The 25,857-nt window shown below is 50.7% G+C and overlaps 32 non-coding genes across 32 annotated transcripts; all 32 read right to left on the bottom strand.

The window, feature by feature from the left end:
• Positions 1–849: 849 nt before the first annotated feature.
• On the bottom strand, positions 850–922 carry Trnaa-ugc. Its single transcript has one exon. It is a non-coding gene; the product is annotated as a tRNA-Ala (tRNA).
• Positions 923–1,339: 417 nt separating this feature from the next.
• Positions 1,340–1,412, bottom strand: Trnaa-ugc. Its single transcript has one exon. It is a non-coding gene; the product is annotated as a tRNA-Ala (tRNA).
• Positions 1,413–2,425: 1,013 nt separating this feature from the next.
• Trnaa-ugc lies at positions 2,426–2,498 on the bottom strand. Its single transcript has one exon. It is a non-coding gene; the product is annotated as a tRNA-Ala (tRNA).
• A 417-nt stretch (positions 2,499–2,915) lies between these two features.
• On the bottom strand, positions 2,916–2,988 carry Trnaa-ugc. The gene has a single exon. It is a non-coding gene; the product is annotated as a tRNA-Ala (tRNA).
• Positions 2,989–3,990: 1,002 nt separating this feature from the next.
• On the bottom strand, positions 3,991–4,063 carry Trnaa-ugc. Its single transcript has one exon. It is a non-coding gene; the product is annotated as a tRNA-Ala (tRNA).
• Positions 4,064–4,480: 417 nt separating this feature from the next.
• Positions 4,481–4,553, bottom strand: Trnaa-ugc. The gene has a single exon. It is a non-coding gene; the product is annotated as a tRNA-Ala (tRNA).
• A 1,002-nt stretch (positions 4,554–5,555) lies between these two features.
• Trnaa-ugc lies at positions 5,556–5,628 on the bottom strand. The gene has a single exon. It is a non-coding gene; the product is annotated as a tRNA-Ala (tRNA).
• A 417-nt stretch (positions 5,629–6,045) lies between these two features.
• On the bottom strand, positions 6,046–6,118 carry Trnaa-ugc. Its single transcript has one exon. It is a non-coding gene; the product is annotated as a tRNA-Ala (tRNA).
• Positions 6,119–7,131: 1,013 nt separating this feature from the next.
• Positions 7,132–7,204, bottom strand: Trnaa-agc. Its single transcript has one exon. It is a non-coding gene; the product is annotated as a tRNA-Ala (tRNA).
• A 417-nt stretch (positions 7,205–7,621) lies between these two features.
• On the bottom strand, positions 7,622–7,694 carry Trnaa-ugc. The gene has a single exon. It is a non-coding gene; the product is annotated as a tRNA-Ala (tRNA).
• A 1,013-nt stretch (positions 7,695–8,707) lies between these two features.
• Trnaa-ugc lies at positions 8,708–8,780 on the bottom strand. Its single transcript has one exon. It is a non-coding gene; the product is annotated as a tRNA-Ala (tRNA).
• Positions 8,781–9,197: 417 nt separating this feature from the next.
• Positions 9,198–9,270, bottom strand: Trnaa-ugc. The gene has a single exon. It is a non-coding gene; the product is annotated as a tRNA-Ala (tRNA).
• Positions 9,271–10,283: 1,013 nt separating this feature from the next.
• Trnaa-ugc lies at positions 10,284–10,356 on the bottom strand. Its single transcript has one exon. It is a non-coding gene; the product is annotated as a tRNA-Ala (tRNA).
• Positions 10,357–10,773: 417 nt separating this feature from the next.
• Trnaa-ugc lies at positions 10,774–10,846 on the bottom strand. The gene has a single exon. It is a non-coding gene; the product is annotated as a tRNA-Ala (tRNA).
• Positions 10,847–11,848: 1,002 nt separating this feature from the next.
• On the bottom strand, positions 11,849–11,921 carry Trnaa-ugc. Its single transcript has one exon. It is a non-coding gene; the product is annotated as a tRNA-Ala (tRNA).
• A 417-nt stretch (positions 11,922–12,338) lies between these two features.
• Trnaa-ugc lies at positions 12,339–12,411 on the bottom strand. The gene has a single exon. It is a non-coding gene; the product is annotated as a tRNA-Ala (tRNA).
• A 1,013-nt stretch (positions 12,412–13,424) lies between these two features.
• Trnaa-ugc lies at positions 13,425–13,497 on the bottom strand. The gene has a single exon. It is a non-coding gene; the product is annotated as a tRNA-Ala (tRNA).
• Positions 13,498–13,914: 417 nt separating this feature from the next.
• Trnaa-ugc lies at positions 13,915–13,987 on the bottom strand. The gene has a single exon. It is a non-coding gene; the product is annotated as a tRNA-Ala (tRNA).
• A 1,002-nt stretch (positions 13,988–14,989) lies between these two features.
• On the bottom strand, positions 14,990–15,062 carry Trnaa-ugc. Its single transcript has one exon. It is a non-coding gene; the product is annotated as a tRNA-Ala (tRNA).
• Positions 15,063–15,479: 417 nt separating this feature from the next.
• Trnaa-ugc lies at positions 15,480–15,552 on the bottom strand. The gene has a single exon. It is a non-coding gene; the product is annotated as a tRNA-Ala (tRNA).
• Positions 15,553–16,565: 1,013 nt separating this feature from the next.
• Positions 16,566–16,638, bottom strand: Trnaa-ugc. The gene has a single exon. It is a non-coding gene; the product is annotated as a tRNA-Ala (tRNA).
• A 417-nt stretch (positions 16,639–17,055) lies between these two features.
• Positions 17,056–17,128, bottom strand: Trnaa-ugc. The gene has a single exon. It is a non-coding gene; the product is annotated as a tRNA-Ala (tRNA).
• Positions 17,129–18,141: 1,013 nt separating this feature from the next.
• On the bottom strand, positions 18,142–18,214 carry Trnaa-ugc. Its single transcript has one exon. It is a non-coding gene; the product is annotated as a tRNA-Ala (tRNA).
• Positions 18,215–18,631: 417 nt separating this feature from the next.
• On the bottom strand, positions 18,632–18,704 carry Trnaa-ugc. Its single transcript has one exon. It is a non-coding gene; the product is annotated as a tRNA-Ala (tRNA).
• A 1,013-nt stretch (positions 18,705–19,717) lies between these two features.
• On the bottom strand, positions 19,718–19,790 carry Trnaa-ugc. The gene has a single exon. It is a non-coding gene; the product is annotated as a tRNA-Ala (tRNA).
• Positions 19,791–20,207: 417 nt separating this feature from the next.
• On the bottom strand, positions 20,208–20,280 carry Trnaa-ugc. Its single transcript has one exon. It is a non-coding gene; the product is annotated as a tRNA-Ala (tRNA).
• A 1,013-nt stretch (positions 20,281–21,293) lies between these two features.
• Positions 21,294–21,366, bottom strand: Trnaa-ugc. Its single transcript has one exon. It is a non-coding gene; the product is annotated as a tRNA-Ala (tRNA).
• Positions 21,367–21,783: 417 nt separating this feature from the next.
• Positions 21,784–21,856, bottom strand: Trnaa-ugc. The gene has a single exon. It is a non-coding gene; the product is annotated as a tRNA-Ala (tRNA).
• A 1,013-nt stretch (positions 21,857–22,869) lies between these two features.
• On the bottom strand, positions 22,870–22,942 carry Trnaa-ugc. The gene has a single exon. It is a non-coding gene; the product is annotated as a tRNA-Ala (tRNA).
• Positions 22,943–23,359: 417 nt separating this feature from the next.
• Positions 23,360–23,432, bottom strand: Trnaa-ugc. The gene has a single exon. It is a non-coding gene; the product is annotated as a tRNA-Ala (tRNA).
• A 1,013-nt stretch (positions 23,433–24,445) lies between these two features.
• Trnaa-ugc lies at positions 24,446–24,518 on the bottom strand. Its single transcript has one exon. It is a non-coding gene; the product is annotated as a tRNA-Ala (tRNA).
• Positions 24,519–24,935: 417 nt separating this feature from the next.
• Trnaa-ugc lies at positions 24,936–25,008 on the bottom strand. Its single transcript has one exon. It is a non-coding gene; the product is annotated as a tRNA-Ala (tRNA).
• Between the last annotated feature and the right edge of the window lie 849 nt (positions 25,009–25,857).

Here is a 25,857-nt window from a genome sequence, read left to right as displayed (position 1 = left end):
AAATTCCGTCCGTTTTTAACGTCTTAAATTGAAGGGACAGTCACAAGTTGGTCCGTTTTCACTCCATGTCGACAATCACACAGCACCTGAGGTAACAAGCACATCTGAAGACCCATTGTGCACTCGACTGTTCATGCCAACTCACTGCCTCGCACTTTACTACTGTGTACCACTCTTGTCGTCCAACTGCAAAAGACTGGGCCACAACAACTTTCCGCGTCTCCATTGCACTGCGCAAACTACGAAACGCTCCCCAAACATGGCACTCACCCACGCAGACGACTTTTCCGACTTTACACGACGCTCACGCAACGCTCACGCTAGTGACAGCCTTATTTAGGGCTTGACGTCGCACACAAGCGAATGAGCACATTTCGCCTACGACTTAGGCCGCCCTCCTAGTGTGGCTGTTCGGTGTCTGCAGGCAGCGAGGGGCTGCAAGCCTCCTGTGTTCGCGCCTATGTCACCTCTGCTTGCTTGTCAGAGACAGAGTATCGCAAAACATACAACTCACTCCATGAATTGATTGCTACGGCATCTGTCATCAGCAGTCACAACTAGCAACACCAGTAGCAGCCGACTGCACGTAAAGAATTGGAATGTGCAGTGGGATTTTTGTGAATTCGGCGCAAGGCTGATCTTTGCGACATAGGTTTGAGAATCTTATGGGAACACTTGTACTGTTTCTAAATTAAGTGTAGTGGTGGGAGGAGGGTGCTTCGTGCGAATTACAGCACGTTTGCCAATTGTGGCTGCTAATCGTTGGCTCGTATCTGCCTTGACACATTTTCTGGCTGTGAATTATTCCACTTGCATGGCAGTGTGCGCATGTTGGTGTGTTAAAAATTCTGGAGGCGCTGGGTATCGATCCCAGTACCTCTCGCATGCAAAGCGAGCGCTCTACCATCTGAGCTACGCCCCCTGCTGACGAACTGCGCTATCATACAGCCATATCAATGGCACAGACCCTTGCACTCCCATTATTCCGCTGACAAACACTACTCTCAATGCGTCCGTGAGGGTGTCTTTCAGGTTTCCTGCATTCTGTATCGAATCGTAGTTGGCCAAAATCAAAGTGGCACGCACGACGTCGAAAATAGCGTTCGGCCAACGCTCTGAGGTAGACGAACGTGTTGTCCACTCTCTAGACTTCATTGAGGTTAGGCCGTTATACCTAAGGCAGATTTGCACTCGATGACACCTCGACAACAGCCGGTCCTCACATTTACGTTTTGCTCTCCTTACGTCAGTATACGAGTCTGTGACGCTGGCTTTGCAACATCTTGCGTGCCTTTAGGCTCGCCGCGACCAACACTTACCACGCACTGACCACAAAACATGGAGGCGCCGGGGCTTGAACCCGGGACCTTTCACATGCAAAGCGAACGCTCTACCAACTGAGCTACGCCCCCAAGCACAACCAAGCTGCGCTGTTCTCCGTTCTTTGCTACTCTTATGTGCACGGACACGATGGTTGGTTGGTTTGCAGGGGTGAAGGGACCAGAGTACAAAGGCGCGGACACGTTCATATACGCAAGAGTTCCAAGTAGTTTCGATGCTCTGGTATTACGACTGCAAATTCCGTCCGTTTTTAACGTCTTAAATTGAAGGGACAGTCACAAGTTGGTCCGTTTTCACTCCATGTCGACAATCACACAGCACCTGAGGTAACAAGCACATCTGAAGACCCATTGTGCACTCGACTGTTCATGCCAACTCACTGCCTCGCACTTTACTACTGTGTACCACTCTTGTCGTCCAACTGCAAAAGACTGGGCCACAACAACTTTCCGCGTCTCCATTGCACTGCGCAAACTACGAAACGCTCCCCAAACATGGCACTCACCCACGCAGACGACTTTTCCGACTTTACACGACGCTCACGCAACGCTCACGCTAGTGACAGCCTTATTTAGGGCTTGACGTCGCACACAAGCGAATGAGCACATTTCGCCTACGACTTAGGCCGCCCTCCTAGTGTGGCTGTTCGGTGTCTGCAGGCAGCGAGGGGCTGCAAGCCTCCTGTGTTCGCGCCTATGTCACCTCTGCTTGCTTGTCAGAGACAGAGTATCGCAAAACATACAACTCACTCCATGAATTGATTGCTACGGCATCTGTCATCAGCAGTCACAACTAGCAACACCAGTAGCAGCCGACTGCACGTAAAGAATTGGAATGTGCAGTGGGATTTTTGTGAATTCGGCGCAAGGCTGATCTTTGCGACATAGGTTTGAGAATCTTATGGGAACACTTGTACTGTTTCTAAATTAAGTGTAGTGGTGGGAGGAGGGTGCTTCGTGCGAATTACAGCACGTTTGCCAATTGTGGCTGCTAATCGTTGGCTCGTATCTGCCTTGACACATTTTCTGGCTGTGAATTATTCCACTTGCATGGCAGTGTGCGCATGTTGGTGTGTTAAAAATTCTGGAGGCGCTGGGTATCGATCCCAGTACCTCTCGCATGCAAAGCGAGCGCTCTACCATCTGAGCTACGCCCCCTGCTGACGAACTGCGCTATCATACAGCCATATCAATGGCACAGACCCTTGCACTCCCATTATTCCGCTGACAAACACTACTCTCAATGTGTCCGTGAGGGTGTCTTTCAGGTTTCCTGCATTCTGTATCGAATCGTAGTTGGCCAAAATCAAAGTGGCACGCACGACGTCGAAAATAGCGTTCGGCCAACGCTCTGAGGTAGACGAACGTGTTGTCCACTCTCTAGACTTCATTGAGGTTAGGCCGTTATACCTAAGGCAGATTTGCACTCGATGACACCTCGACAACAGCCGGTCCTCACATTTACGTTTTGCTCTCCTTACGTCAGTATACGAGTCTGTGACGCTGGCTTTGCAACATCTTGCGTGCCTTTAGGCTCGCCGCGACCAACACTTACCACGCACTGACCACAAAACATGGAGGCGCCGGGGCTTGAACCCGGGACCTTTCACATGCAAAGCGAACGCTCTACCAACTGAGCTACGCCCCCAAGCACAACCAAGCTGCGCTGTTCTCCGTTCTTTGCTACTCTTATGTGCACGGACACGATGGTTGGTTGGTTTGCAGGGGTGAAGGGACCAGAGTACAAAGGCGCGGACACGTTCATATACGCAAGAGTTCCAAGTAGTTTCGATGCTCTGGTATTACGACTGCAAATTCCGTCCGTTTTTAACGTCTTAAATTGAAGGGACAGTCACAAGTTGGTCCGTTTTCACTCCATGTCGACAATCACACAGCACCTGAGGTAACAAGCACATCTGAAGACCCATTGTGCACTCGACTGTTCATGCCAACTCACTGCCTCGCACTTTACTACTGTGTACCACTCTTGTCGTCCAACTGCAAAAGACTGGGCCACAACAACTTTCCGCGTCTCCATTGCACTGCGCAAACTACGAAACGCTCCCCAAACATGGCACTCACCCACGCAGACGACTTTTCCGACTTTACACGACGCTCACGCTAGTGACAGCCTTATTTAGAGCTTGACGTCGCACACAAGCGAATGAGCACATTTCGCCTACGACTTAGGCCGCCCTCCTAGTGTGGCTGTTCGGTGTCTGCAGGCAGCGAGGGGCTGCAAGCCTCCTGTGTTCGCGCCTATGTCACCTCTGCTTGCTTGTCAGAGACAGAGTATCGCAAAACATACAACTCACTCCATGAATTGATTGCTACGGCATCTGTCATCAGCAGTCACAACTAGCAACACCAGTAGCAGCCGACTGCACGTAAAGAATTGGAATGTGCAGTGGGATTTTTGTGAATTCGGCGCAAGGCTGATCTTTGCGACATAGGTTTGAGAATCTTATGGGAACACTTGTACTGTTTCTAAATTAAGTGTAGTGGTGGGAGGAGGGTGCTTCGTGCGAATTACAGCACGTTTGCCAATTGTGGCTGCTAATCGTTGGCTCGTATCTGCCTTGACACATTTTCTGGCTGTGAATTATTCCACTTGCATGGCAGTGTGCGCATGTTGGTGTGTTAAAAATTCTGGAGGCGCTGGGTATCGATCCCAGTACCTCTCGCATGCAAAGCGAGCGCTCTACCATCTGAGCTACGCCCCCTGCTGACGAACTGATCTATCATGCAGCCATATCAATGGCACAGACCCTTGCACTCCCATTATTCCGCTGACAAACACTACTCTCAATGTGTCCGTGAGGGTGTCTTTCAGGTTTCCTGCATTCTGTATCGAATCGTAGTTGGCCAAAATCAAAGTGGCACGCACGACGTCGAAAATAGCGTTCGGCCAACGCTCTGAGGTAGACGAACGTGTTGTCCACTCTCTAGACTTCATTGAGGTTAGGCCGTTATACCTAAGGCAGATTTGCACTCGATGACACCTCGACAACAGCCGGTCCTCACATTTACGTTTTGCTCTCCTTACGTCAGTATACGAGTCTGTGACGCTGGCTTTGCAACATCTTGCGTGCCTTTAGGCTCGCCGCGACCAACACTTACCACGCACTGACCACAAAACATGGAGGCGCCGGGGCTTGAACCCGGGACCTTTCACATGCAAAGCGAACGCTCTACCAACTGAGCTACGCCCCCAAGCACAACCAAGCTGCGCTGTTCTCCGTTCTTTGCTACTCTTATGTGCACGGACACGATGGTTGGTTGGTTTGCAGGGGTGAAGGGACCAGAGTACAAAGGCGCGGACACGTTCATATACGCAAGAGTTCCAAGTAGTTTCGATGCTCTGGTATTACGACTGCAAATTCCGTCCGTTTTTAACGTCTTAAATTGAAGGGACAGTCACAAGTTGGTCCGTTTTCACTCCATGTCGACAATCACACAGCACCTGAGGTAACAAGCACATCTGAAGACCCATTGTGCACTCGACTGTTCATGCCAACTCACTGCCTCGCACTTTACTACTGTGTACCACTCTTGTCGTCCAACTGCAAAAGACTGGGCCACAACAACTTTCCGCGTCTCCATTGCACTGCGCAAACTACGAAACGCTCCCCAAACATGGCACTCACCCACGCAGACGACTTTTCCGACTTTACACGACGCTCACGCTAGTGACAGCCTTATTTAGAGCTTGACGTCGCACACAAGCGAATGAGCACATTTCGCCTACGACTTAGGCCGCCCTCCTAGTGTGGCTGTTCGGTGTCTGCAGGCAGCGAGGGGCTGCAAGCCTCCTGTGTTCGCGCCTATGTCACCTCTGCTTGCTTGTCAGAGACAGAGTATCGCAAAACATACAACTCACTCCATGAATTGATTGCTACGGCATCTGTCATCAGCAGTCACAACTAGCAACACCAGTAGCAGCCGACTGCACGTAAAGAATTGGAATGTGCAGTGGGATTTTTGTGAATTCGGCGCAAGGCTGATCTTTGCGACATAGGTTTGAGAATCTTATGGGAACACTTGTACTGTTTCTAAATTAAGTGTAGTGGTGGGAGGAGGGTGCTTCGTGCGAATTACAGCACGTTTGCCAATTGTGGCTGCTAATCGTTGGCTCGTATCTGCCTTGACACATTTTCTGGCTGTGAATTATTCCACTTGCATGGCAGTGTGCGCATGTTGATGTGTTAAAAATTCTGGAGGCGCTGGGTATCGATCCCAGTACCTCTCGCATGCAAAGCGAGCGCTCTACCATCTGAGCTACGCCCCCTGCTGACGAACTGCGCTATCATGCAGCCATATCAATGGCACAGACCCTTGCACTCCCATTATTCCGCTGACAAACACTACTCTCAATGTGTCCGTGAGGGTGTCTTTCAGGTTTCCTGCATTCTGTATCGAATCGTAGTTGGCCAAAATCAAAGTGGCACGCACGACGTCGAAAATAGCGTTCGGCCAACGCTCTGAGGTAGACGAACGTGTTGTCCACTCTCTAGACTTCATTGAGGTTAGGCCGTTATACCTAAGGCAGATTTGCACTCGATGACACCTCGACAACAGCCGGTCCTCACATTTACGTTTTGCTCTCCTTACGTCAGTATACGAGTCTGTGACGCTGGCTTTGCAACATCTTGCGTGCCTTTAGGCTCGCCGCGACCAACACTTACCACGCACTGACCACAAAACATGGAGGCGCCGGGGCTTGAACCCGGGACCTTTCACATGCAAAGCGAACGCTCTACCAACTGAGCTACGCCCCCAAGCACAACCAAGCTGCGCTGTTCTCCGTTCTTTGCTACTCTTATGTGCACGGACACGATGGCTGGTTGGTTTGCAGGGGTGAAGGGACCAGAGTACAAAGGCGCGGACACGTTCATATACGCAAGAGTTCCAAGTAGTTTCGATGCTCTGGTATTACGACTGCAAATTCCGTCCGTTTTTAACGTCTTAAATTGAAGGGACAGTCACAAGTTGGTCCGTTTTCACTCCATGTCGACAATCACACAGCACCTGAGGTAACAAGCACATCTGAAGACCCATTGTGCACTCGACTGTTCATGCCAACTCACTGCCTCGCACTTTACTACTGTGTACCACTCTTGTCGTCCAACTGCAAAAGACTGGGCCACAACAACTTTCCGCGTCTCCATTGCACTGCGCAAACTACGAAACGCTCCCCAAACATGGCACTCACCCACGCAGATGACTTTTCCGACTTTACACGACGCTCACGCAACGCTCACGCTAGTGACAGCCTTATTTAGAGCTTGACGTCGCACACAAGCGAATGAGCACATTTCGCCTACGACTTAGGCCGCCCTCCTAGTGTGGCTGTTCGGTGTCTGCAGGCAGCGAGGGGCTGCAAGCCTCCTGTGTTCGCGCCTATGTCACCTCTGCTTGCTTGTCAGAGACAGAGTATCGCAAAACATACAACTCACTCCATGAATTGATTGCTACGGCATCTGTCATCAGCAGTCACAACTAGCAACACCAGTAGCAGCCGACTGCACGTAAAGAATTGGAATGTGCAGTGGGATTTTTGTGAATTCGGCGCAAGGCTGATCTTTGCGACATAGGTTTGAGAATCTTATGGGAACACTTGTACTGTTTCTAAATTAAGTGTAGTGGTGGGAGGAGGGTGCTTCGTGCGAATTACAGCACGTTTGCCAATTGTGGCTGCTAATCGTTGGCTCGTATCTGCCTTGACACATTTTCTGGCTGTGAATTATTCCACTTGCATGGCAGTGTGCGCATGTTGGTGTGTTAAAAATTCTGGAGGCGCTGGGTATCGATCCCAGTACCTCTCGCATGCTAAGCGAGCGCTCTACCATCTGAGCTACGCCCCCTGCTGACGAACTGCGCTATCATACAGCCATATCAATGGCACAGACCCTTGCACTCCCATTATTCCGCTGACAAACACTACTCTCAATGTGTCCGTGAGGGTGTCTTTCAGGTTTCCTGCATTCTGTATCGAATCGTAGTTGGCCAAAATCAAAGTGGCACGCACGACGTCGAAAATAGCGTTCGGCCAACGCTCTGAGGTAGACGAACGTGTTGTCCACTCTCTAGACTTCATTGAGGTTAGGCCGTTATACCTAAGGCAGATTTGCACTCGATGACACCTCGACAACAGCCGGTCCTCACATTTACGTTTTGCTCTCCTTACGTCAGTATACGAGTCTGTGACGCTGGCTTTGCAACATCTTGCGTGCCTTTAGGCTCGCCGCGACCAACACTTACCACGCACTGACCACAAAACATGGAGGCGCCGGGGCTTGAACCCGGGACCTTTCACATGCAAAGCGAACGCTCTACCAACTGAGCTACGCCCCCAAGCACAACCAAGCTGCGCTGTTCTCCGTTCTTTGCTACTCTTATGTGCACGGACACGATGGTTGGTTGGTTTGCAGGGGTGAAGGGACCAGAGTACAAAGGCGCGGACACGTTCATATACGCAAGAGTTCCAAGTAGTTTCGATGCTCTGGTATTACGACTGCAAATTCCGTCCGTTTTTAACGTCTTAAATTGAAGGGACAGTCACAAGTTGGTCCGTTTTCACTCCATGTCGACAATCACACAGCACCTGAGGTAACAAGCACATCTGAAGACCCATTGTGCACTCGACTGTTCATGCCAACTCACTGCCTCGCACTTTACTACTGTGTACCACTCTTGTCGTCCAACTGCAAAAGACTGGGCCACAACAACTTTCCGCGTCTCCATTGCACTGCGCAAACTACGAAACGCTCCCCAAACATGGCACTCACCCACGCAGACGACTTTTCCGACTTTACACGACGCTCACGCAACGCTCACGCTAGTGACAGCCTTATTTAGGGCTTGACGTCGCACACAAGCGAATGAGCACATTTCGCCTACGACTTAGGCTGCCCTCCTAGTGTGGCTGTTCGGTGTCTGCAGGCAGCGAGGGGCTGCAAGCCTCCTGTGTTCGCGCCTATGTCACCTCTGCTTGCTTGTCAGAGACAGAGTATCGCAAAACATACAACTCACTCCATGAATTGATTGCTACGGCATCTGTCATCAGCAGTCACAACTAGCAACACCAGTAGCAGCCGACTGCACGTAAAGAATTGGAATGTGCAGTGGGATTTTTGTGAATTCGGCGCAAGGCTGATCTTTGCGACATAGGTTTGAGAATCTTATGGGAACACTTGTACTGTTTCTAAATTAAGTGTAGTGGTGGGAGGAGGGTGCTTCGTGCGAATTACAGCACGTTTGCCAATTGTGGCTGCTAATCGTTGGCTCGTATCTGCCTTGACACATTTTCTGGCTGTGAATTATTCCACTTGCATGGCAGTGTGCGCATGTTGGTGTGTTAAAAATTCTGGAGGCGCTGGGTATCGATCCCAGTACCTCTCGCATGCAAAGCGAGCGCTCTACCATCTGAGCTACGCCCCCTGCTGACGAACTGCGCTATCATACAGCCATATCAATGGCACAGACCCTTGCACTCCCATTATTCCGCTGACAAACACTACTCTCAATGTGTCCGTGAGGGTGTCTTTCAGGTTTCCTGCATTCTGTATCGAATCGTAGTTGGCCAAAATCAAAGTGGCACGCACGACGTCGAAAATAGCGTTCGGCCAACGCTCTGAGGTAGACGAACGTGTTGTCCACTCTCTAGACTTCATTGAGGTTAGGCCGTTATACCTAAGGCAGATTTGCACTCGATGACACCTCGACAACAGCCGGTCCTCACATTTACGTTTTGCTTTCCTTACGTCAGTATACGAGTCTGTGACGCTGGCTTTGCAACATCTTGCGTGCCTTTAGGCTCGCCGCGACCAACACTTACCACGCACTGACCACAAAACATGGAGGCGCCGGGGCTTGAACCCGGGACCTTTCACATGCAAAGCGAACGCTCTACCAACTGAGCTACGCCCCCAAGCACAACCAAGCTGCGCTGTTCTCCGTTCTTTGCTACTCTTATGTGCACGGACACGATGGTTGGTTGGTTTGCAGGGGTGAAGGGACCAGAGTACAAAGGCGCGGACACGTTCATATACGCAAGAGTTCCAAGTAGTTTCGATGCTCTGGTATTACGACTGCAAATTCCGTCCGTTTTTAACGTCTTAAATTGAAGGGACAGTCACAAGTTGGTCCGTTTTTACTCCATGTCGACAATCACACAGCACCTGAGGTAACAAGCACATCTGAAGACCCATTGTGCACTCGACTGTTCATGCCAACTCACTGCCTCGCACTTTACTACTGTGTACCACTCTTGTCGTCCAACTGCAAAAGACTGGGCCACAACAACTTTCCGCGTCTCCATTGCACTGCGCAAACTACGAAACGCTCCCCAAACATGGCACTCACCCACGCAGACGACTTTTCCGACTTTACACGACGCTCACGCAACGCTCACGCTAGTGACAGCCTTATTTAGGGCTTGACGTCGCACACAAGCGAATGAGCACATTTCGCCTACGACTTAGGCCGCCCTCCTAGTGTGGCTGTTCGGTGTCTGCAGGCAGCGAGGGGCTGCAAGCCTCCTGTGTTCGCGCCTATGTCACCTCTGCTTGCTTGTCAGAGACAGAGTATCGCAAAACATACAACTCACTCCATGAATTGATTGCTACGGCATCTGTCATCAGCAGTCACAACTAGCAACACCAGTAGCAGCCGACTGCACGTAAAGAATTGGAATGTGCAGTGGGATTTTTGTGAATTCGGCGCAAGGCTGATCTTTGCGACATAGGTTTGAGAATCTTATGGGAACACTTGTACTGTTTCTAAATTAAGTGTAGTGGTGGGAGGAGGGTGCTTCGTGCGAATTACAGCACGTTTGCCAATTGTGGCTGCTAATCGTTGGCTCGTATCTGCCTTGACACATTTTCTGGCTGTGAATTATTCCACTTGCATGGCAGTGTGCGCATGTTGGTGTGTTAAAAATTCTGGAGGCGCTGGGTATCGATCCCAGTACCTCTCGCATGCAAAGCGAGCGCTCTACCATCTGAGCTACGCCCCCTGCTGACGAACTGCGCTATCATACAGCCATATCAATGGCACAGACCCTTGCACTCCCATTATTCCGCTGACAAACACTACTCTCAATGTGTCCGTGAGGGTGTCTTTCAGGTTTCCTGCATTCTGTATCGAATCGTAGTTGGCCAAAATCAAAGTGGCACGCACGACGTCGAAAATAGCGTTCGGCCAACGCTCTGAGGTAGACGAACGTGTTGTCCACTCTCTAGACTTCATTGAGGTTAGGCCGTTATACCTAAGGCAGATTTGCACTCGATGACACCTCGACAACAGCCGGTCCTCACATTTACGTTTTGCTCTCCTTACGTCAGTATACGAGTCTGTGACGCTGGCTTTGCAACATCTTGCGTGCCTTTAGGCTCGCCGCGACCAACACTTACCACGCACTGACCACAAAACATGGAGGCGCCGGGGCTTGAACCCGGGACCTTTCACATGCAAAGCGAACGCTCTACCAACTGAGCTACGCCCCCAAGCACAACCAAGCTGCGCTGTTCTCCGTTCTTTGCTACTCTTATGTGCACGGACACGATGGTTGGTTGGTTTGCAGGGGTGAAGGGACCAGAGTACAAAGGCGCGGACACGTTCATATACGCAAGAGTTCCAAGTAGTTTCGATGCTCTGGTATTACGACTGCAAATTCCGTCCGTTTTTAACGTCTTAAATTGAAGGGACAGTCACAAGTTGGTCCGTTTTCACTCCATGTCGACAATCACACAGCACCTGAGGTAACAAGCACATCTGAAGACCCATTGTGCACTCGACTGTTCATGCCAACTCACTGCCTCGCACTTTACTACTGTGTACCACTCTTGTCGTCCAACTGCAAAAGACTGGGCCACAACAACTTTCCGCGTCTCCATTGCACTGCGCAAACTACGAAACGCTCCCCAAACATGGCACTCACCCACGCAGACGACTTTTCCGACTTTACACGACGCTCACGCTAGTGACAGCCTTATTTAGGGCTTGACGTCGCACACAAGCGAATGAGCACATTTCGCCTACGACTTAGGCTGCCCTCCTAGTGTGGCTGTTCGGTGTCTGCAGGCAGCGAGGGGCTGCAAGCCTCCTGTGTTCGCGCCTATGTCACCTCTGCTTGCTTGTCAGAGACAGAGTATCGCAAAACATACAACTCACTCCATGAATTGATTGCTACGGCATCTGTCATCAGCAGTCACAACTAGCAACACCAGTAGCAGCCGACTGCACGTAAAGAATTGGAATGTGCAGTGGGATTTTTGTGAATTCGGCGCAAGGCTGATCTTTGCGACATAGGTTTGAGAATCTTATGGGAACACTTGTACTGTTTCTAAATTAAGTGTAGTGGTGGGAGGAGGGTGCTTCGTGCGAATTACAGCACGTTTGCCAATTGTGGCTGCTAATCGTTGGCTCGTATCTGCCTTGACACATTTTCTGGCTGTGAATTATTCCACTTGCATGGCAGTGTGCGCATGTTGGTGTGTTAAAAATTCTGGAGGCGCTGGGTATCGATCCCAGTACCTCTCGCATGCAAAGCGAGCGCTCTACCATCTGAGCTACGCCCCCTGCTGACGAACTGCGCTATCATACAGCCATATCAATGGCACAGACCCTTGCACTCCCATTATTCCGCTGACAAACACTACTCTCAATGTGTCCGTGAGGGTGTCTTTCAGGTTTCCTGCATTCTGTATCGAATCGTAGTTGGCCAAAATCAAAGTGGCACGCACGACGTCGAAAATAGCGTTCGGCCAACGCTCTGAGGTAGACGAACGTGTTGTCCACTCTCTAGACTTCATTGAGGTTAGGCCGTTATACCTAAGGCAGATTTGCACTCGATGACACCTCGACAACAGCCGGTCCTCACATTTACGTTTTGCTTTCCTTACGTCAGTATACGAGTCTGTGACGCTGGCTTTGCAACATCTTGCGTGCCTTTAGGCTCGCCGCGACCAACACTTACCACGCACTGACCACAAAACATGGAGGCGCCGGGGCTTGAACCCGGGACCTTTCACATGCAAAGCGAACGCTCTACCAACTGAGCTACGCCCCCAAGCACAACCAAGCTGCGCTGTTCTCCGTTCTTTGCTACTCTTATGTGCACGGACACGATGGTTGGTTGGTTTGCAGGGGTGAAGGGACCAGAGTACAAAGGCGCGGACACGTTCATATACGCAAGAGTTCCAAGTAGTTTCGATGCTCTGGTATTACGACTGCAAATTCCGTCCGTTTTTAACGTCTTAAATTGAAGGGACAGTCACAAGTTGGTCCGTTTTTACTCCATGTCGACAATCACACAGCACCTGAGGTAACAAGCACATCTGAAGACCCATTGTGCACTCGACTGTTCATGCCAACTCACTGCCTCGCACTTTACTACTGTGTACCACTCTTGTCGTCCAACTGCAAAAGACTGGGCCACAACAACTTTCCGCGTCTCCATTGCACTGCGCAAACTACGAAACGCTCCCCAAACATGGCACTCACCCACGCAGACGACTTTTCCGACTTTACACGACGCTCACGCAACGCTCACGCTAGTGACAGCCTTATTTAGGGCTTGACGTCGCACACAAGCGAATGAGCACATTTCGCCTACGACTTAGGCCGCCCTCCTAGTGTGGCTGTTCGGTGTCTGCAGGCAGCGAGGGGCTGCAAGCCTCCTGTGTTCGCGCCTATGTCACCTCTGCTTGCTTGTCAGAGACAGAGTATCGCAAAACATACAACTCACTCCATGAATTGATTGCTACGGCATCTGTCATCAGCAGTCACAACTAGCAACACCAGTAGCAGCCGACTGCACGTAAAGAATTGGAATGTGCAGTGGGATTTTTGTGAATTCGGCGCAAGGCTGATCTTTGCGACATAGGTTTGAGAATCTTATGGGAACACTTGTACTGTTTCTAAATTAAGTGTAGTGGTGGGAGGAGGGTGCTTCGTGCGAATTACAGCACGTTTGCCAATTGTGGCTGCTAATCGTTGGCTCGTATCTGCCTTGACACATTTTCTGGCTGTGAATTATTCCACTTGCATGGCAGTGTGCGCATGTTGGTGTGTTAAAAATTCTGGAGGCGCTGGGTATCGATCCCAGTACCTCTCGCATGCAAAGCGAGCGCTCTACCATCTGAGCTACGCCCCCTGCTGACGAACTGCGCTATCATACAGCCATATCAATGGCACAGACCCTTGCACTCCCATTATTCCGCTGACAAACACTACTCTCAATGTGTCCGTGAGGGTGTCTTTCAGGTTTCCTGCATTCTGTATCGAATCGTAGTTGGCCAAAATCAAAGTGGCACGCACGACGTCGAAAATAGCGTTCGGCCAACGCTCTGAGGTAGACGAACGTGTTGTCCACTCTCTAGACTTCATTGAGGTTAGGCCGTTATACCTAAGGCAGATTTGCACTCGATGACACCTCGACAACAGCCGGTCCTCACATTTACGTTTTGCTCTCCTTACGTCAGTATACGAGTCTGTGACGCTGGCTTTGCAACATCTTGCGTGCCTTTAGGCTCGCCGCGACCAACACTTACCACGCACTGACCACAAAACATGGAGGCGCCGGGGCTTGAACCCGGGACCTTTCACATGCAAAGCGAACGCTCTACCAACTGAGCTACGCCCCCAAGCACAACCAAGCTGCGCTGTTCTCCGTTCTTTGCTACTCTTATGTGCACGGACACGATGGTTGGTTGGTTTGCAGGGGTGAAGGGACCAGAGTACAAAGGCGCGGACACGTTCATATACGCAAGAGTTCCAAGTAGTTTCGATGCTCTGGTATTACGACTGCAAATTCCGTCCGTTTTTAACGTCTTAAATTGAAGGGACAGTCACAAGTTGGTCCGTTTTCACTCCATGTCGACAATCACACAGCACCTGAGGTAACAAGCACATCTGAAGACCCATTGTGCACTCGACTGTTCATGCCAACTCACTGCCTCGCACTTTACTACTGTGTACCACTCTTGTCGTCCAACTGCAAAAGACTGGGCCACAACAACTTTCCGCGTCTCCATTGCACTGCGCAAACTACGAAACGCTCCCCAAACATGGCACTCACCCACGCAGACGACTTTTCCGACTTTACACGACGCTCACGCTAGTGACAGCCTTATTTAGGGCTTGACGTCGCACACAAGCGAATGAGCACATTTCGCCTACGACTTAGGCTGCCCTCCTAGTGTGGCTGTTCGGTGTCTGCAGGCAGCGAGGGGCTGCAAGCCTCCTGTGTTCGCGCCTATGTCACCTCTGCTTGCTTGTCAGAGACAGAGTATCGCAAAACATACAACTCACTCCATGAATTGATTGCTACGGCATCTGTCATCAGCAGTCACAACTAGCAACACCAGTAGCAGCCGACTGCACGTAAAGAATTGGAATGTGCAGTGGGATTTTTGTGAATTCGGCGCAAGGCTGATCTTTGCGACATAGGTTTGAGAATCTTATGGGAACACTTGTACTGTTTCTAAATTAAGTGTAGTGGTGGGAGGAGGGTGCTTCGTGCGAATTACAGCACGTTTGCCAATTGTGGCTGCTAATCGTTGGCTCGTATCTGCCTTGACACATTTTCTGGCTGTGAATTATTCCACTTGCATGGCAGTGTGCGCATGTTGGTGTGTTAAAAATTCTGGAGGCGCTGGGTATCGATCCCAGTACCTCTCGCATGCAAAGCGAGCGCTCTACCATCTGAGCTACGCCCCCTGCTGACGAACTGCGCTATCATACAGCCATATCAATGGCACAGACCCTTGCACTCCCATTATTCCGCTGACAAACACTACTCTCAATGTGTCCGTGAGGGTGTCTTTCAGGTTTCCTGCATTCTGTATCGAATCGTAGTTGGCCAAAATCAAAGTGGCACGCACGACGTCGAAAATAGCGTTCGGCCAACGCTCTGAGGTAGACGAACGTGTTGTCCACTCTCTAGACTTCATTGAGGTTAGGCCGTTATACCTAAGGCAGATTTGCACTCGATGACACCTCGACAACAGCCGGTCCTCACATTTACGTTTTGCTTTCCTTACGTCAGTATACGAGTCTGTGACGCTGGCTTTGCAACATCTTGCGTGCCTTTAGGCTCGCCGCGACCAACACTTACCACGCACTGACCACAAAACATGGAGGCGCCGGGGCTTGAACCCGGGACCTTTCACATGCAAAGCGAACGCTCTACCAACTGAGCTACGCCCCCAAGCACAACCAAGCTGCGCTGTTCTCCGTTCTTTGCTACTCTTATGTGCACGGACACGATGGTTGGTTGGTTTGCAGGGGTGAAGGGACCAGAGTACAAAGGCGCGGACACGTTCATATACGCAAGAGTTCCAAGTAGTTTCGATGCTCTGGTATTACGACTGCAAATTCCGTCCGTTTTTAACGTCTTAAATTGAAGGGACAGTCACAAGTTGGTCCGTTTTTACTCCATGTCGACAATCACACAGCACCTGAGGTAACAAGCACATCTGAAGACCCATTGTGCACTCGACTGTTCATGCCAACTCACTGCCTCGCACTTTACTACTGTGTACCACTCTTGTCGTCCAACTGCAAAAGACTGGGCCACAACAACTTTCCGCGTCTCCATTGCACTGCGCAAACTACGAAACGCTCCCCAAACATGGCACTCACCCACGCAGACGACTTTTCCGACTTTACACGACGCTCACGCAACGCTCACGCTAGTGACAGCCTTATTTAGGGCTTGACGTCGCACACAAGCGAATGAGCACATTTCGCCTACGACTTAGGCCGCCCTCCTAGTGTGGCTGTTCGGTGTCTGCAGGCAGCGAGGGGCTGCAAGCCTCCTGTGTTCGCGCCTATGTCACCTCTGCTTGCTTGTCAGAGACAGAGTATCGCAAAACATACAACTCACTCCATGAATTGATTGCTACGGCATCTGTCATCAGCAGTCACAACTAGCAACACCAGTAGCAGCCGACTGCACGTAAAGAATTGGAATGTGCAGTGGGATTTTTGTGAATTCGGCGCAAGGCTGATCTTTGCGACATAGGTTTGAGAATCTTATGGGAACACTTGTACTGTTTCTAAATTAAGTGTAGTGGTGGGAGGAGGGTGCTTCGTGCGAATTACAGCACGTTTGCCAATTGTGGCTGCTAATCGTTGGCTCGTATCTGCCTTGACACATTTTCTGGCTGTGAATTATTCCACTTGCATGGCAGTGTGCGCATGTTGGTGTGTTAAAAATTCTGGAGGCGCTGGGTATCGATCCCAGTACCTCTCGCATGCAAAGCGAGCGCTCTACCATCTGAGCTACGCCCCCTGCTGACGAACTGCGCTATCATACAGCCATATCAATGGCACAGACCCTTGCACTCCCATTATTCCGCTGACAAACACTACTCTCAATGTGTCCGTGAGGGTGTCTTTCAGGTTTCCTGCATTCTGTATCGAATCGTAGTTGGCCAAAATCAAAGTGGCACGCACGACGTCGAAAATAGCGTTCGGCCAACGCTCTGAGGTAGACGAACGTGTTGTCCACTCTCTAGACTTCATTGAGGTTAGGCCGTTATACCTAAGGCAGATTTGCACTCGATGACACCTCGACAACAGCCGGTCCTCACATTTACGTTTTGCTCTCCTTACGTCAGTATACGAGTCTGTGACGCTGGCTTTGCAACATCTTGCGTGCCTTTAGGCTCGCCGCGACCAACACTTACCACGCACTGACCACAAAACATGGAGGCGCCGGGGCTTGAACCCGGGACCTTTCACATGCAAAGCGAACGCTCTACCAACTGAGCTACGCCCCCAAGCACAACCAAGCTGCGCTGTTCTCCGTTCTTTGCTACTCTTATGTGCACGGACACGATGGTTGGTTGGTTTGCAGGGGTGAAGGGACCAGAGTACAAAGGCGCGGACACGTTCATATACGCAAGAGTTCCAAGTAGTTTCGATGCTCTGGTATTACGACTGCAAATTCCGTCCGTTTTTAACGTCTTAAATTGAAGGGACAGTCACAAGTTGGTCCGTTTTCACTCCATGTCGACAATCACACAGCACCTGAGGTAACAAGCACATCTGAAGACCCATTGTGCACTCGACTGTTCATGCCAACTCACTGCCTCGCACTTTACTACTGTGTACCACTCTTGTCGTCCAACTGCAAAAGACTGGGCCACAACAACTTTCCGCGTCTCCATTGCACTGCGCAAACTACGAAACGCTCCCCAAACATGGCACTCACCCACGCAGACGACTTTTCCGACTTTACACGACGCTCACGCAACGCTCACGCTAGTGACAGCCTTATTTAGGGCTTGACGTCGCACACAAGCGAATGAGCACATTTCGCCTACGACTTAGGCCGCCCTCCTAGTGTGGCTGTTCGGTGTCTGCAGGCAGCGAGGGGCTGCAAGCCTCCTGTGTTCGCGCCTATGTCACCTCTGCTTGCTTGTCAGAGACAGAGTATCGCAAAACATACAACTCACTCCATGAATTGATTGCTACGGCATCTGTCATCAGCAGTCACAACTAGCAACACCAGTAGCAGCCGACTGCACGTAAAGAATTGGAATGTGCAGTGGGATTTTTGTGAATTCGGCGCAAGGCTGATCTTTGCGACATAGGTTTGAGAATCTTATGGGAACACTTGTACTGTTTCTAAATTAAGTGTAGTGGTGGGAGGAGGGTGCTTCGTGCGAATTACAGCACGTTTGCCAATTGTGGCTGCTAATCGTTGGCTCGTATCTGCCTTGACACATTTTCTGGCTGTGAATTATTCCACTTGCATGGCAGTGTGCGCATGTTGGTGTGTTAAAAATTCTGGAGGCGCTGGGTATCGATCCCAGTACCTCTCGCATGCAAAGCGAGCGCTCTACCATCTGAGCTACGCCCCCTGCTGACGAACTGCGCTATCATACAGCCATATCAATGGCACAGACCCTTGCACTCCCATTATTCCGCTGACAAACACTACTCTCAATGTGTCCGTGAGGGTGTCTTTCAGGTTTCCTGCATTCTGTATCGAATCGTAGTTGGCCAAAATCAAAGTGGCACGCACGACGTCGAAAATAGCGTTCGGCCAACGCTCTGAGGTAGACGAACGTGTTGTCCACTCTCTAGACTTCATTGAGGTTAGGCCGTTATACCTAAGGCAGATTTGCACTCGATGACACCTCGACAACAGCCGGTCCTCACATTTACGTTTTGCTCTCCTTACGTCAGTATACGAGTCTGTGACGCTGGCTTTGCAACATCTTGCGTGCCTTTAGGCTCGCCGCGACCAACACTTACCACGCACTGACCACAAAACATGGAGGCGCCGGGGCTTGAACCCGGGACCTTTCACATGCAAAGCGAACGCTCTACCAACTGAGCTACGCCCCCAAGCACAACCAAGCTGCGCTGTTCTCCGTTCTTTGCTACTCTTATGTGCACGGACACGATGGTTGGTTGGTTTGCAGGGGTGAAGGGACCAGAGTACAAAGGCGCGGACACGTTCATATACGCAAGAGTTCCAAGTAGTTTCGATGCTCTGGTATTACGACTGCAAATTCCGTCCGTTTTTAACGTCTTAAATTGAAGGGACAGTCACAAGTTGGTCCGTTTTCACTCCATGTCGACAATCACACAGCACCTGAGGTAACAAGCACATCTGAAGACCCATTGTGCACTCGACTGTTCATGCCAACTCACTGCCTCGCACTTTACTACTGTGTACCACTCTTGTCGTCCAACTGCAAAAGACTGGGCCACAACAACTTTCCGCGTCTCCATTGCACTGCGCAAACTACGAAACGCTCCCCAAACATGGCACTCACCCACGCAGACGACTTTTCCGACTTTACACGACGCTCACGCAACGCTCACGCTAGTGACAGCCTTATTTAGGGCTTGACGTCGCACACAAGCGAATGAGCACATTTCGCCTACGACTTAGGCTGCCCTCCTAGTGTGGCTGTTCGGTGTCTGCAGGCAGCGAGGGGCTGCAAGCCTCCTGTGTTCGCGCCTATGTCACCTCTGCTTGCTTGTCAGAGACAGAGTATCGCAAAACATACAACTCACTCCATGAATTGATTGCTACGGCATCTGTCATCAGCAGTCACAACTAGCAACACCAGTAGCAGCCGACTGCACGTAAAGAATTGGAATGTGCAGTGGGATTTTTGTGAATTCGGCGCAAGGCTGATCTTTGCGACATAGGTTTGAGAATCTTATGGGAACACTTGTACTGTTTCTAAATTAAGTGTAGTGGTGGGAGGAGGGTGCTTCGTGCGAATTACAGCACGTTTGCCAATTGTGGCTGCTAATCGTTGGCTCGTATCTGCCTTGACACATTTTCTGGCTGTGAATTATTCCACTTGCATGGCAGTGTGCGCATGTTGGTGTGTTAAAAATTCTGGAGGCGCTGGGTATCGATCCCAGTACCTCTCGCATGCAAAGCGAGCGCTCTACCATCTGAGCTACGCCCCCTGCTGACGAACTGCGCTATCATACAGCCATATCAATGGCACAGACCCTTGCACTCCCATTATTCCGCTGACAAACACTACTCTCAATGTGTCCGTGAGGGTGTCTTTCAGGTTTCCTGCATTCTGTATCGAATCGTAGTTGGCCAAAATCAAAGTGGCACGCACGACGTCGAAAATAGCGTTCGGCCAACGCTCTGAGGTAGACGAACGTGTTGTCCACTCTCTAGACTTCATTGAGGTTAGGCCGTTATACCTAAGGCAGATTTGCACTCGATGACACCTCGACAACAGCCGGTCCTCACATTTACGTTTTGCTCTCCTTACGTCAGTATACGAGTCTGTGACGCTGGCTTTGCAACATCTTGCGTGCCTTTAGGCTCGCCGCGACCAACACTTACCACGCACTGACCACAAAACATGGAGGCGCCGGGGCTTGAACCCGGGACCTTTCACATGCAAAGCGAACGCTCTACCAACTGAGCTACGCCCCCAAGCACAACCAAGCTGCGCTGTTCTCCGTTCTTTGCTACTCTTATGTGCACGGACACGATGGTTGGTTGGTTTGCAGGGGTGAAGGGACCAGAGTACAAAGGCGCGGACACGTTCATATACGCAAGAGTTCCAAGTAGTTTCGATGCTCTGGTATTACGACTGCAAATTCCGTCCGTTTTTAACGTCTTAAATTGAAGGGACAGTCACAAGTTGGTCCGTTTTCACTCCATGTCGACAATCACACAGCACCTGAGGTAACAAGCACATCTGAAGACCCATTGTGCACTCGACTGTTCATGCCAACTCACTGCCTCGCACTTTACTACTGTGTACCACTCTTGTCGTCCAACTGCAAAAGACTGGGCCACAACAACTTTCCGCGTCTCCATTGCACTGCGCAAACTACGAAACGCTCCCCAAACATGGCACTCACCCACGCAGACGACTTTTCCGACTTTACACGACGCTCACGCAACGCTCACGCTAGTGACAGCCTTATTTAGGGCTTGACGTCGCACACAAGCGAATGAGCACATTTCGCCTACGACTTAGGCCGCCCTCCTAGTGTGGCTGTTCGGTGTCTGCAGGCAGCGAGGGGCTGCAAGCCTCCTGTGTTCGCGCCTATGTCACCTCTGCTTGCTTGTCAGAGACAGAGTATCGCAAAACATACAACTCACTCCATGAATTGATTGCTACGGCATCTGTCATCAGCAGTCACAACTAGCAACACCAGTAGCAGCCGACTGCACGTAAAGAATTGGAATGTGCAGTGGGATTTTTGTGAATTCGGCGCAAGGCTGATCTTTGCGACATAGGTTTGAGAATCTTATGGGAACACTTGTACTGTTTCTAAATTAAGTGTAGTGGTGGGAGGAGGGTGCTTCGTGCGAATTACAGCACGTTTGCCAATTGTGGCTGCTAATCGTTGGCTCGTATCTGCCTTGACACATTTTCTGGCTGTGAATTATTCCACTTGCATGGCAGTGTGCGCATGTTGGTGTGTTAAAAATTCTGGAGGCGCTGGGTATCGATCCCAGTACCTCTCGCATGCAAAGCGAGCGCTCTACCATCTGAGCTACGCCCCCTGCTGACGAACTGCGCTATCATACAGCCATATCAATGGCACAGACCCTTGCACTCCCATTATTCCGCTGACAAACACTACTCTCAATGTGTCCGTGAGGGTGTCTTTCAGGTTTCCTGCATTCTGTATCGAATCGTAGTTGGCCAAAATCAAAGTGGCACGCACGACGTCGAAAATAGCGTTCGGCCAACGCTCTGAGGTAGACGAACGTGTTGTCCACTCTCTAGACTTCATTGAGGTTAGGCCGTTATACCTAAGGCAGATTTGCACTCGATGACACCTCGACAACAGCCGGTCCTCACATTTACGTTTTGCTCTCCTTACGTCAGTATACGAGTCTGTGACGCTGGCTTTGCAACATCTTGCGTGCCTTTAGGCTCGCCGCGACCAACACTTACCACGCACTGACCACAAAACATGGAGGCGCCGGGGCTTGAACCCGGGACCTTTCACATGCAAAGCGAACGCTCTACCAACTGAGCTACGCCCCCAAGCACAACCAAGCTGCGCTGTTCTCCGTTCTTTGCTACTCTTATGTGCACGGACACGATGGTTGGTTGGTTTGCAGGGGTGAAGGGACCAGAGTACAAAGGCGCGGACACGTTCATATACGCAAGAGTTCCAAGTAGTTTCGATGCTCTGGTATTACGACTGCAAATTCCGTCCGTTTTTAACGTCTTAAATTGAAGGGACAGTCACAAGTTGGTCCGTTTTCACTCCATGTCGACAATCACACAGCACCTGAGGTAACAAGCACATCTGAAGACCCATTGTGCACTCGACTGTTCATGCCAACTCACTGCCTCGCACTTTACTACTGTGTACCACTCTTGTCGTCCAACTGCAAAAGACTGGGCCACAACAACTTTCCGCGTCTCCATTGCACTGCGCAAACTACGAAACGCTCCCCAAACATGGCACTCACCCACGCAGACGACTTTTCCGACTTTACACGACGCTCACGCAACGCTCACGCTAGTGACAGCCTTATTTAGGGCTTGACGTCGCACACAAGCGAATGAGCACATTTCGCCTACGACTTAGGCCGCCCTCCTAGTGTGGCTGTTCGGTGTCTGCAGGCAGCGAGGGGCTGCAAGCCTCCTGTGTTCGCGCCTATGTCACCTCTGCTTGCTTGTCAGAGACAGAGTATCGCAAAACATACAACTCACTCCATGAATTGATTGCCACGGCATCTGTCATCAGCAGTCACAACTAGCAACACCAGTAGCAGCCGACTGCACGTAAAGAATTGGAATGTGCAGTGGGATTTTTGTGAATTCGGCGCAAGGCTGATCTTTGCGACATAGGTTTGAGAATCTTATGGGAACACTTGTACTGTTTCTAAATTAAGTGTAGTGGTGGGAGGAGGGTGCTTCGTGCGAATTACAGCACGTTTGCCAATTGTGGCTGCTAATCGTTGGCTCGTATCTGCCTTGACACATTTTGTGGCTGTGAATTATTCCACTTGCATGGCAGTGTGCGCATGTTGGTGTGTTAAAAATTCTGGAGGCGCTGGGTATCGATCCCAGTACCTCTCGCATGCAAAGCGAGCGCTCTACCATCTGAGCTACGCCCCCTGCTGACGAACTGCGCTATCATACAGCCATATCAATGGCACAGACCCTTGCACTCCCATTATTCCGCTGACAAACACTACTCTCAATGTGTCCGTGAGGGTGTCTTTCAGGTTTCCTGCATTCTGTATCGAATCGTAGTTGGCCAAAATCAAAGTGGCACGCACGACGTCGAAAATAGCGTTCGGCCAACGCTCTGAGGTAGACGAACGTGTTGTCCACTCTCTAGACTTCATTGAGGTTAGGCCGTTATACCTAAGGCAGATTTGCACTCGATGACACCTCGACAACAGCCGGTCCTCACATTTACGTTTTGCTCTCCTTACGTCAGTATACGAGTCTGTGACGCTGGCTTTGCAACATCTTGCGTGCCTTTAGGCTCGCCGCGACCAACACTTACCACGCACTGACCACAAAACATGGAGGCGCCGGGGCTTGAACCCGGGACCTTTCACATGCAAAGCGAACGCTCTACCAACTGAGCTACGCCCCCAAGCACAACCAAGCTGCGCTGTTCTCCGTTCTTTGCTACTCTTATGTGCACGGACACGATGGTTGGTTGGTTTGCAGGGGTGAAGGGACCAGAGTACAAAGGCGCGGACACGTTCATATACGCAAGAGTTCCAAGTAGTTTCGATGCTCTGGTATTACGACTGCAAATTCCGTCCGTTTTTAACGTCTTAAATTGAAGGGACAGTCACAAGTTGGTCCGTTTTCACTCCATGTCGACAATCACACAGCACCTGAGGTAACAAGCACATCTGAAGACCCATTGTGCACTCGACTGTTCATGCCAACTCACTGCCTCGCACTTTACTACTGTGTACCACTCTTGTCGTCCAACTGCAAAAGACTGGGCCACAACAACTTTCCGCGTCTCCATTGCACTGCGCAAACTACGAAACGCTCCCCAAACATGGCACTCACCCACGCAGACGACTTTTCCGACTTTACACGACGCTCACGCAACGCTCACGCTAGTGACAGCCTTATTTAGGGCTTGACGTCGCACACAAGCGAATGAGCACATTTCGCCTACGACTTAGGCCGCCCTCCTAGTGTGGCTGTTCGGTGTCTGCAGGCAGCGAGGGGCTGCAAGCCTCCTGTGTTCGCGCCTATGTCACCTCTGCTTGCTTGTCAGAGACAGAGTATCGCAAAACATACAACTCACTCCATGAATTGATTGCTACGGCATCTGTCATCAGCAGTCACAACTAGCAACACCAGTAGCAGCCGACTGCACGTAAAGAATTGGAATGTGCAGTGGGATTTTTGTGAATTCGGCGCAAGGCTGATCTTTGCGACATAGGTTTGAGAATCTTATGGGAACACTTGTACTGTTTCTAAATTAAGTGTAGTGGTGGGAGGAGGGTGCTTCGTGCGAATTACAGCACGTTTGCCAATTGTGGCTGCTAATCGTTGGCTCGTATCTGCCTTGACACATTTTGTGGCTGTGAATTATTCCACTTGCATGGCAGTGTGCGCATGTTGGTGTGTTAAAAATTCTGGAGGCGCTGGGTATCGATCCCAGTACCTCTCGCATGCAAAGCGAGCGCTCTACCATCTGAGCTACGCCCCCTGCTGACGAACTGCGCTATCATACAGCCATATCAATGGCACAGACCCTTGCACTCCCATTATTCCGCTGACAAACACTACTCTCAATGTGTCCGTGAGGGTGTCTTTCAGGTTTCCTGCATTCTGTATCGAATCGTAGTTGGCCAAAATCAAAGTGGCACGCACGACGTCGAAAATAGCGTTCGGCCAACGCTCTGAGGTAGACGAACGTGTTGTCCACTCTCTAGACTTCATTGAGGTTAGGCCGTTATACCTAAGGCAGATTTGCACTCGATGACACCTCGACAACAGCCGGTCCTCACATTTACGTTTTGCTCTCCTTACGTCAGTATACGAGTCTGTGACGCTGGCTTTGCAACATCTTGCGTGCCTTTAGGCTCGCCGCGACCAACACTTACCACGCACTGACCACAAAACATGGAGGCGCCGGGGCTTGAACCCGGGACCTTTCACATGCAAAGCGAACGCTCTACCAACTGAGCTACGCCCCCAAGCACAACCAAGCTGCGCTGTTCTCCGTTCTTTGCTACTCTTATGTGCACGGACACGATGGTTGGTTGGTTTGCAGGGGTGAAGGGACCAGAGTACAAAGGCGCGGACACGTTCATATACGCAAGAGTTCCAAGTAGTTTCGATGCTCTGGTATTACGACTGCAAATTCCGTCCGTTTTTAACGTCTTAAATTGAAGGGACAGTCACAAGTTGGTCCGTTTTCACTCCATGTCGACAATCACACAGCACCTGAGGTAACAAGCACATCTGAAGACCCATTGTGCACTCGACTGTTCATGCCAACTCACTGCCTCGCACTTTACTACTGTGTACCACTCTTGTCGTCCAACTGCAAAAGACTGGGCCACAACAACTTTCCGCGTCTCCATTGCACTGCGCAAACTACGAAACGCTCCCCAAACATGGCACTCACCCACGCAGACGACTTTTCCGACTTTACACGACGCTCACGCAACGCTCACGCTAGTGACAGCCTTATTTAGGGCTTGACGTCGCACACAAGCGAATGAGCACATTTCGCCTACGACTTAGGCCGCCCTCCTAGTGTGGCTGTTCGGTGTCTGCAGGCAGCGAGGGGCTGCAAGCCTCCTGTGTTCGCGCCTATGTCACCTCTGCTTGCTTGTCAGAGACAGAGTATCGCAAAACATACAACTCACTCCATGAATTGATTGCTACGGCATCTGTCATCAGCAGTCACAACTAGCAACACCAGTAGCAGCCGACTGCACGTAAAGAATTGGAATGTGCAGTGGGATTTTTGTGAATTCGGCGCAAGGCTGATCTTTGCGACATAGGTTTGAGAATCTTATGGGAACACTTGTACTGTT

This window comes from Schistocerca piceifrons, unplaced genomic scaffold, assembly GCF_021461385.2.
Source record: "Schistocerca piceifrons isolate TAMUIC-IGC-003096 unplaced genomic scaffold, iqSchPice1.1 HiC_scaffold_1952, whole genome shotgun sequence".
Lineage (NCBI taxonomy): Eukaryota > Metazoa > Arthropoda > Insecta > Orthoptera > Acrididae > Schistocerca > Schistocerca piceifrons.
Note: the sequence above shows the minus strand (reverse complement) of the source record. Positions and strands in the feature narration are given on the sequence as shown.